This window comes from Moschus berezovskii, chromosome 1 (genome assembly GCF_049115385.1).
Source record: "Moschus berezovskii isolate FMDL1 chromosome 1, NW_MosBer_1.0, whole genome shotgun sequence".
Classification (NCBI taxonomy): domain Eukaryota; kingdom Metazoa; phylum Chordata; class Mammalia; order Artiodactyla; family Moschidae; genus Moschus; species Moschus berezovskii.
In genome coordinates this window covers 3682090-3692932 of record NC_142460.1, presented here as the reverse complement: position 1 = coordinate 3692932, position 10843 = coordinate 3682090, and the positions used below count along the sequence as shown (strand labels likewise).

The following is a 10843-nucleotide window of genomic DNA, read 5'->3' as shown; positions in this document are numbered from 1 at the left end:
CCTTTCAGGTCATGTGTTGTTTGGCTCCACACCTCCCTTCACTGCCCTTGTCTTCACCCCACTTCCCAGACACTGTTTAAAAAAAAAATTGTGCCGTCAGATGATGGTTTGCATTTTTAGCAGTAAAGTATTTATTTCATACAGACTGTGGACTTCCCTGGTGTCTCAGATGGTAAAAAATCTGTCTGCAATGCAGGAGATCTGGGTTTGATCCCTGGGTCGGGAAGATATCCTGGAGAAGGAAATGGCAACCCACTCCTATATTCTTGCCTGGAGAATTTCATAAACAGCGGAGCCTGGGGAGCTATAATACAAGGGATTGCAAAGTGTCAGACACGGCTGTTAATATATAGTGACTATGTATAGCATGCAGGCTGCTTTTTAGAGATCATGTCATTGAACCAAACTCAGGTCTGCTCACCAGCTGCTCAGCAAGGCCCACTTATGGGCCCCGGGTGGTGGGGGAGGGGAGAGGGGAGCATTAAGTGCAAGATGCCTGGTGTGGGGTCAGGAACCGAGGACAGGCAACTCTATCTCTAAAATCCCAAACTCCCCGATGGCTTCTGGGGAAGCTTTTAAAGACACTGTGAGGAGAGGGTCTTGGGGTGTGTGATCAGCTTGTGGACGTTCCTCTGATTGGCTGGTTGTGAGGTAAGGGGGAGTCAACATCATTGGCCTTCTGGTCCCAGCCATCTGAGGGCTGCAGGCTGGTGGGCAGCACACAGTTAAATTCTCCCACCTAGGGGCGGGGGGGTCTCAATATCTGCAAAACAGTTCAAGAATATGGCTGAGAATATTATCTATATTCTATATCCCAAAGGAATCAACTCTGAATACTCATTGGAGGGACTGATGTTGAAGATGAAGCTCCAATACTTTGGCCATCTGATGCGAACAGCCAACTGACTCATTGGAAAAGACCCCGATGCTGGGAAAGATTGAAGGCAAAAGGAGAAGGGGGCAATAGAGGATTAGATGGTTGGATGGCATCACCGACTCAGTGGACATGAACTTGGGCAGACTGCAGGAGACAGGGAGGGACAGGGAAGGCTGGCGTGCTGCAGTTCACAGGGTCACATAGAGTCAGGCGTGACTAGCAACTGAACAATAACAACAATTATCTACAGCCCTCGAGGAGGAGCTACAGGCCCTGACTTAGTTTAATGATTACACTGATATTTTTTTTGTCTAGCTTGACTGTTTTCCTTTGTTTCTGCATTTCCTCACTTCTCCGATTAAATTTGCTCTTCGGAACTCAAGGGAGGTCTAGGAGGCTAAGTCTTTTCTAAAGGAGAAGCAAGGGATATGGTGAGGGGCCTCTTCCTGCAAAGGGCCTTTAGGGTCCGGCTGGGTTTAATTGCACAATTAATAGACTACAGTATGATATAAATCTAACTTTATATGCACCAAGAAACCAAAGAGTTGCTATCTCACTTCACCGCGACTTTTGCTTTATTTCTGTGGTCCGGAACCAAACCCAGGGCTTCCCAGATGGCTCAGTGGGTAAAGAATCCTGCAATGCAGGAGACACCGGTTTGATTTCTGGGTCAGGAAGATTCCCTGGAGGAAGCCATGGCAATATTCTTGCTTGGAGAATCCCATGGATGGAGAAGCCTGGAGGGCTGCAGTCCTTGGGGTAGCAAAGAGTCAGACACAACTGAAGCTACTGAGCACGCAAGTAAACACGGAACCAAACCCACAGTATCTCTGAGGTCTGACTGTAGATGGCACTCTTTTTTTCTCTATTGCAGTATAGTTGATTTACAATGCTGTTTTAGTTTCAGTTCAGTTCAGTCGCTCAGTCGTGTCCAGCTCTTTGCGACCCCATGAACCACAGCACGCCAGGCCTCCCTGTCCATCACCAACTCCCAGAGTTTACCCAAACTCATGTCCATTGAGTCGGTGATGCCATCTCATCCTCTGTCGTCCCCTTCTCCTCCTGCCCCAATCCCTCCCAGCATCATGGTCTTTTCCAGTGAGTCAACTCCTCGCATGAGATGGCCAAAGTATTGGAGTTTCAGCTTCAGCATCAGTCCTTCCAGTGAACACCCAGGACTGATCTCCATTAGGATGGACTGGTTGGATCTCCTTGCAGTCCAAGGGACTCTCAAGAGTCTTCTCCAACACCACAGTTCAAAAGCATCAATTCTTCGGCGATCAGCTTTCTTCACAGTCCAACTCTCACATCCATACTTGACCACAGGAAAAACCATAGCCTTGACTAGACAGACCTTTGTTGGCAAAGTGATGTCTCTGCTTTTAATATGCTGTCTAGGTTGGTCATAACTTTCCTTCCAAGGAGTAAGCGTCTTTTAATTTCAGGGCTGCAATCAGCATCCGCAGTGATTTTGGAACCGCCCAAAATAAAGTCTGACACTGTTTCCCCATCTATTTCCCATGAAGTGATGGGACCAGATGCCATGATCTTAGTTTCAGGTGTGCAACAAGCTGAGTCAGTTATCCATATACATGTACCCACTCTTTTTTAGATTCTTTTCCCATATAGGCCATTACAGAGTATTGTTGAGTTCCTTGTGCTATGCAGTAGGTTCTTACTAGTTATCTATTTTATGTAAAGCAGTGTGTATATGTCAACCCCAATCTCCCAGTGTATCCCACTCCCCCATCCCCTGGTAACCATGTTTGCTTTCTACATCTGTAACTCTATTTCTGTTTTGTGAATAGGTCCATTTGTAGCCCTTTTTAAAGATTCCACGTATCAGTGATGTCATTTGTATTTGTCTTTCTCTGCCTGACTTCCTTCATTCAGTACAATCTCAGGTCCATCTGTGTTGCTGCAAATGGCATAGTTTCATTCCTTTTAATGGCTGAGTAATATTCCATTGTATATATGCATCACATCTTTATCCATTCTTCTGTTGATGGACCATTAAGCTGCTTCCAAGTCCTGGCTATTGTAAATATTGCTTCAGTGAACACTGGGGTGCATGCATCTTTTTAAATTAGAGTTTCCTCTGGGTGTATGCCCAGGAGTGGTATTGCCAGATCATACGGTAGCTCAATGTTTAGCTTTCTGAAGAACCTCCATATCATCCTCCATAGTGGCTGTACCAACATGCATTCCCACCATCAGTGTCAGAGGGTTCTCTTTTGTCTACACACTCTTCAGCATGTATTGTTTGTAGATTTTTTTGATGGTGACCATTCTGACTTGTGTGAGGTGATATGTCATTGTAGTTTTGGTTTGCATTTGCATTTCTCTAATAATTAGCTATGTTGAACATCTTTTCATGTGTTTATCAGCCGTCTGTATGTCTTCTATGGAGAAATGTCTAATTAGACTTTCTGCCCACTTTTTAATTGGGTTGTTTATTTATTTATTAATTTTTTTATATTGAGCTGCATGAGCTGTTTGTATATTTTGGAGATTAATCCTTTGTTGGTTGCTTCATTTGCAAATATTTTCTCCCAATCTATGGGTTGTCTTTTTGTTTTGTTTGTGGTTTCCTTTGCTGTGCAAAAGCTTTTAAGTTTAATTAGGTCCCATTTGTTTATTTTTGTTTTTATTTTCTTTACTGTAGGCAGTGGATTAAAAAAGATCTTGCTGTGATTTATGTCAAAGAGTGTTCTGCCTACATTTTCCTCTAAGAGTTTTATAGTATCAGGTCCTACATTTAGGTCTTTAATTTATTTTGAGTTTATTTTTGTGTGTGGCATTAGGGAGTGTTCCAGCTTCATTTGTTTGCATGTAACTGTCATTTTCCTGGCACCACTTATTAAAAAGAGACTATCTTTTCTCCATCATACATTTTGGCCTCCTTTGTCATAAATTAGGTGACCCTAGGTGCGTGGACTTATCTCTGGACTTCCTATCCTGTTCTGTTGATCTGTATTTCTGTTTTTGTGCCAGTACCATACAGTTTTGATGAATGTAGCTTTCTAGTATAGTCTGAAGTCAGGGAGCCTGATTTCTCCAGCTCCATTTCTCTTTCTCAAGCTTGCTTTGGCTATTCGGGGTCTTTTGTGTTTCTGTAGATGACTTTCTGGCAAAGACAGAAGCGTAAGGTGGAGCACAGATTCGTAGGGCCTGTGCACTGAGAGCAGGGGAGGAGCTGGAATGGAAGAGGCATCAGGAAGGAGTTTTCAGGAGTGATGTTCTGGTTTGAATCTTGCACAATGGTGCATTTGTCAAAACTCAGAACTGAACATCACAAAGAGTGGATTTTAAAGTATAGAAACTAATAATAAAAACTTAGAGAGCCACTGCTCTGGAGGAAACATCAAGAGCGCTGCTTCAAACTGAGACCAGGAAACATGAGACTATGTGATGAGTGGACCCAGAAACGTGGCTACATGTGATATGCTCAGGGTAACCCTGGAAGGGGAACATGGAGCAAGGGAAGCACAAGCTTATATGCTTCTGAGTTGTGATGACCCTCTTATGGTTTTGTAAAAGGATACCTTTGTTCTTAGGAGAGAAGGAGATTCATAGTGACACATTTGGGGAGCAGGGTTGAGGTGTTGCAAATTCCTTTCAAATATCAGGAGAGAGACATTCAGAGACAGAGACAGAGGTTGGCATGATGGCACCTGGATTTTCATTGCTTAATTTTTCAAAATTTCTGTGCATTTTCAATTTTGTAATAGAAAGCACATTTTTTTTTAATGTCATGAGGAAAATAACTCTAGACATGTCTTAACATCTGGGACTGAAATTAAATTCTAAATTCCTAAGCCAAAATAATTCTACAGCATTTTCCAGTCACGCCTTCCAAACTAGAGGGATGTGTTTATTGTTAATAGACTCAGCATCTGCTTGGAAAGTTCTAGAAACCAAACCAAGAATGTATTTTGCTCACAGACTTGCTTCCATCCTTTGAAGGGGACTGCAAGGCACTGAGCAGGGAGCTCCTACAGCTACAGTGCCTGGTTGCTAGGCTCCCTGGAGAGGACCCTCCAGGCCAGTGCCCCCAACCAGGAAGCAGGGGTGTTCCCCTCCCTCCCATGGAGTGGATCCTGGGGGGCTGCAGGAAGCAGGCAAGGTGGGAGCTGTTGTTTTTGTCCACTACGTTGATCACTAGACACTAGACTTCGATTTGGATTCGCCTTCACTTGGTGCTTCCAAATTTATAATGATTTTGTTTCTGAATTTTAAGTGCCTGGAAAGAGCAATGATTTTACTGTTTTACTTAAATTTCACCAGTGACTCCAAAGTCAGGAACATATAAACTACTGTCATCTCAAGTGTGCAATTTGCAAATTTCTTTTTCTTGCAAATCACGATTATCCATCAGAAAATATGGGGACTTTTCTTTAAATGACCTCCTTTAAATCTCCCTCTCTCACACACACAACTTTTGAAGGCATTTTTATCAATAAATGGACAATAGTTGTCTGAGCATCAGAGTTTGAATAATTTGAATTGCACCCTCAGAGTCCTGGAGGCCCTGCCCAGATGACTAAGAACCTGCTTTCTGGACCGAATGGACCCTGGCATATCTTTTCTCGGCTCCCAGAGTAAATGTCATGGGGTGAAATAAATTCACTTTCATTGACTCTCCTTTTGGATTCTCTGTCACTGTTTTTGTTTTTGGTTCTTGGCCAGGTTGGTTGGTGAGAGTGCCAGCTGGGCTCAGCTGAAACACCAAGTGGCAGCTCAGGACCCTTAGGTGGTGGGGTGAGATGGTGTGGGCGGGGGCGGGGGGAGATGGTGAGAGGGGTGGATGGTGGGAGGAGGAGCCGGGAGGGAGGCAGCAGGGGAGGAGGTATTGGTGGGGAGGCACTAGGGTGCCTGTGAGAAAGGAATGGGGAGAATTTTAAACAAACGGGTGAGGAACGGCACCCAGCTGAGACTGTCCTGACTCCAGGGCTCCTGCCCCTCTGACCAGCCTGGGACTGTCTAGTGGCTGGTGGCCTGTGGTGCCTTCTCAGCTCTGCTCTGGGAGAGGGACTGGCTGGAGAAACCCTCCCTGCTGCTGCTGCACAAAGGGGCAGTGGGCGTGAACTTCCTCCTCCAGGATGGCCCCCCAAATCCTTTGGGAACAGCAGTTCCTCCAAGGCTGAGGTGCATCGCCTCCCCAGGTCATCGTCCCTGGAGCACCACAGTTGGATCACCAGCAACACCAGCACATTGGACCCGCTCCCTTCCTCCACTGCCTCTGGTCCCTGGTGCTCCCAGCAGAGTAGCCAGGCCACTCCATCCAGCTGCGAGGACGTGTGGTCACTCCATCCAGCTGCGAGGATGTGAGGACACTCTGTCTAGCTGCGAGGATGTGAGGACACTCTGTCCAGCTGCAAGGACATGTAATCACTCTGTCCAGCTGTGAGGACGTGTGGTCACTCCATCCAGCTGCGAGGACATGAGGACATGCGAGGACGTGTAATCACTCTGTCCAGCTGCAAGGACGTGTGGCCACTCCGTCCAGCTGCGAGGACGTGAGGCCACTCCGTCCAGCTGCGAGGTTGTGTGGCCGCTCCATCCAGCTGTGAGGACGTGTAATCACTCTGTCCAGCTGCGAGGATATGAGGCCACTCTGTCCAGCTGCAAGGACATGTAATCATTCTGTCTGGCTGCGAGGACATGATGACACTCCGTCCGGCTGCATCGACGTGTGGCCACTCCGTCCGGCTGCGAGGACGTGAGGCCACTCTGTCCGGCTGCGAGGACGTGTAATCACTCTGTCCAGCTGCAAGGACGTGAGGACATGCGAGGACTTGCAATCACTCTGTCCAGCTGCGAGGACGTGAGGCCACTCTGTCCAGCTGCAAGGACATGTAATCACTCCGTCCAGCTGCGAGGACGTGTGGTCACTCCGTCCGGCTGCGAGGACATGTCCCTCTTGGGGCCTCACCCAGTGCCAGGCGCCTCCCTCTCTCCCTGGAACTGCCCCCACGTGAGAGCCTCCTACTCCACTGACTTGCCCTGTGAGGGGTGTGAGGCTTCTCAGCCTGGATTGTAGATGCTTGCTTTCAGAGCAAATCCAGGCAATTTTGGGAGTTCACAAGGAGCAGGTGTGAAAAGTGCGATGTGAGTAATGTAAGTGCATGAACACATTTCCAGTTTGATAGGGAATTATTTCTCTGATAAGTAGCAACATGCCAACAGGACCAAGACTCGTCGGCTACAGGCCCAATTTGTGTTCACAAGTTACAAAAACGCTTGCTTTTTTTTAATTCCCAACAGCGTCTCCTGTGTTTGAATTCATTTCTTTCATAGGAAAGCCAGGCCACAGCCCAGCTCTACAGCAGACTTCTAGGGAGTGCTTCATGCTCTGGTCTCCTAAAGCAGCTGGATTCAGCCTCTAAATTCAAGTCCCAGGAAGGGGCACCATGCAGAGATGAGGGCAGACCTCCTGAGCAATTCCAGGTCCATTCAAGGGGAGGTTTGCTCATTCCTCACCCTGAACACCTGACACAGCAGCCATGGTCTCCTCGTTGGTCTCCTGCTTTGCTGAGTTTTCTGATGCAACAGCAAGTCTGGACCAGGGGGATCAAGCCCTTTTCTGTGACCCAGCCCAGGCTCCACTGCAGCCAGGAGTGAGTGTCGCCCTGGGAGAGGCCAGGGCCACGGGGGCCATGTGGTGTCACACAGGTTGACCCCTGTGTCCTGAAGGCCTGGGCCCTGTGGACACAAGTGTTCCTCCTGAGGGTGTTTGCTGGGTGCCTGCGGGGGCCTGGGGAGGCGTGGGCAGGAGGCCGGTGGGTGCTTATGCTGCTGCCCTGCCCCCAAGGCCACATGCCATTGGCCTCCAGGGTCATTGCGCAGGGCCATGCCCTGTAGAACCTTCTACTGTCCCACAAACACCCTTCCTGCTCACCTTTTACTCAGTGGTGACAGAACCAAATGAACCCCCCGTTGTGTGGAGAACATGGCCCTGGTCCAGAACCAAGTCACCCCAGCATCCTTCTGGCAGGGCGCCTGGGGCCCAGGTCTGCGACACTAACGCCTCTTTCCTCTTTCACCTGCCCATCCTGGGGGATGCCCAGTAGTGGAGCCTGCCCCCTGCACTGACCGCCGTGTTGGAAGAGGCCAGGCAGCTGAGGCTGGGTCACCCTAGGAGGGGTCCGACCTTGTTTCCTGAACTGGGAGTGGACTGGATGGGGGGCCCTTCTGTGTCTCAAGGTCATATAAGTGTGAGGAAAGAAATGTACCTGACAACTCACGGGTGGTCCTTCACAGTGTGGAATAAGAGCAAGAAACCATGAGAAGTAGCTGGATATTAGCCAGTGAGAGTGAACAGGCCCCAAAACAGGATGGTGTTGGCTGAAGAATTAATTGGAGCACTGGGGGATCACACAGGGGCACTTTGAGGCAGAACAGAGGGGAAGAGCTAGAAGGGGAGTGGGCTGAGTATGGGCGACAATTCAGTTCCAGGAAACAGAAGTGTCAGGATGAAAGAACTATCTGATGAAATAAGGAAAACACACTTGCTGGAACGACAGAAAGGTGAACGTCCTGCCCTCACAGTGTGCGTGGAAGAGCCAGTGGCCTGCAGAATGAAGCGGTCGTGAGGGTGCTTGGGCCTGGATATTTTGGGGTGGTGTGTGGACATTCCAGAGGGAGAGAGCAGGTTCTCCAAAGAAACAAGAGCCAGGTTCACAACATGGTCCGGCTTAGGGGGTGCAGCGGACTGATCTGACTTCTATGACCATGAAATGATCATCACACTAAGTTTAGTGAACACCATAATTTCATGCGTGTGTCTCCCACCACAGGGAGCTCTCTGTCCCTTGGGGCTGAGAGACCCCACCCTTTCCCCAAGCTGAAGCCGGAGGGCTCTGAGGTACCAGACAGATGTCATCTCACAAGGGACCCTTGGTGGCCCAGGGCAACGGGGCTCCTGCCGGCAACAGGGCAGCTGGCACAGTGGAGCTGGTGGAGCTGGGAGCCCTTGTAGAGAAGAAGGGCACGTGGGCAATCAGCAGCCCAACCAAAGCTGAAGAGGAGCAGGCGTACCCAGGGCCTCAGGAGGAGGGGGAGGAGGTGCAGGCCCCTGCAGGCCCGCCATGCCATGGAGGAGAAGGAGGAGTTTGTGTGCGAGGTCCGGGAGGGGTGCTGGAGGGTCATCCCATACCACGTGCTCCCGGACTGGCTGAAGGACAGCAACTACCCGCTGCGCGGCCACTGGCCACCTGTGCCCTCCTTCTGGGCCTGCTTCAAGAGCATCTTCTGCATCTACACGGAGACTGGCGACATCTGGATCCTCCTGCCTGGTTTTGTGCTGTTTCTCTTTCTGGGACTCCTGCCCACGCTCGGACCAAACATGTACTTCATGCCCCCCGTTCAGGAGAAGGTGGTGTTTGGGATGCTGCTCCTGGGAGCGGTGCTCTGCCTCAGCTTCTCCTGGCTCTTTCACACTGTCTGCTGTCATTCCGAGAAAGTCTCTCGGACTGTCTCAGAACTGGATTATGCAGGGAGAAGGAAATGGCAACCCACTCCAGTGTTCTTGCCTGGAGGATCCCAGGGACGGCAGAGCTTGGTGGGCTGCCATCTGTGGGGTCGCACAGAGTCGGACACGACTGAAGTGACTTAGAAGCAGCAGCAGCAGCCCTACTGAGTACAGGGAGCTTTGGCCCTGGCTCTACTACGCCAACTGCTGCTCCCCACAGCCACGGCTCATCTACATCCGTCGTCTGTGTTCTGGGCATCTCTGCCTTCATCGTGGCACAGTGGGGCAGGTTCACCCCTCCTAAGCACCGGCAGACAAGAGCAGGAGAGTTCCTGGGGCTTAGCTTGAGTGGTGTCGTGGCTACCGTGCAGTCCACCATCACAGAGGACCTCATCAGGGCCACCGTGGTGGGCCAGGCGGCCGGTTCTTCCTCATGGCTCTGATGTACATCGCCAGAGCCGGCCTCTATGCCGCACGCATTCCCAAGTGCTTCTTCCCTGGAAGATTCTACAGAGACTTCCAGTCTCCTCAGATCTTCCATGTCCTGGTAGTGGAAGCTGCCTTCATCTGCCTCTGCGGTGTCTCCAACCTTCAGGAGTTCTGATACAGCCTGGGAGGGGGCTGTGCTGATGACTCTCTCCTCTGAGCCGCCCCCCAAGGGTGCAGGAGGAACTTACCAAGCGCTTTTAAAACAACTTCTTTGCTGAAGTGAGAGGAAGAGTCTGAGTTGTCTGTTTCTAGAAGAAACCTTAGAGAATTCAGTACCGACCAAGCTTCAGCCCACTTCACACTCACTGGGCAAGAAAATCTCCATTTCCTCCCCGAGAAAGGTAGGGGAGGGCAGGCGTGGTCACCCTGCCCCCGGCCGCCCCCTTGCTGTCCCCTCCCAGAGATGGGGCTGTGGAGCTCACGGTGAGCTCTGACCCCTCCTCCCACCATGCTGGGGAAAATCGATGGACTGGGACTCTTCAGAAATTCCGTTTCTGGAAGAAACTGTCCCTCCCTCACCTCTGTCCTGACATGTAACCTGGCTTATAACGGGCCATCCATTTTTGTAGCATACTTTTCAAAAACAGTTATAACCTGGTCCCATCTTTCTAGGGCCTGGGCCCCCTCACAAAGTAGGAAGAACAAAGCCACCAACTTTTACACAGCCTGGCTAATCATGGAAGTGTGTCCAGGCTTCATATAACTAGAGATTTAATTTTTTTCTTGGCAGAGTAATGTAAAATTAAAGTGGGGAAAGATACTTAATATTTAATACTAAGCTTTAAAAAGAAACCTGCTATAACTGCTATGCAACTTGATGCAAAGACTGTAATGATAATAAAAGAGTACAGAAGACAAAAAAGAAAAGAAATAGAAAACAAATTTCCTCGTGATAAGAACTCGTAGGATTTATTCTTAAGAACTTTCATTATATAATGTACAGTAGGGTTAACGTGTTTCTCGAGTTGTACATTAAGTCTCTAATACGTATTCATCTTATAACT

At 49.3% G+C, this 10843-nt stretch overlaps 1 pseudogene; it reads left to right on the top strand.

Moving 5' to 3' along the window:
* The first annotated feature begins 8755 nt into the window (after positions 1-8755).
* Positions 8756-9996, top strand: LOC129552362 (adiponectin receptor protein 1-like; annotated as a pseudogene).
* The last annotated feature ends 847 nt before the right edge of the window (positions 9997-10843 follow it).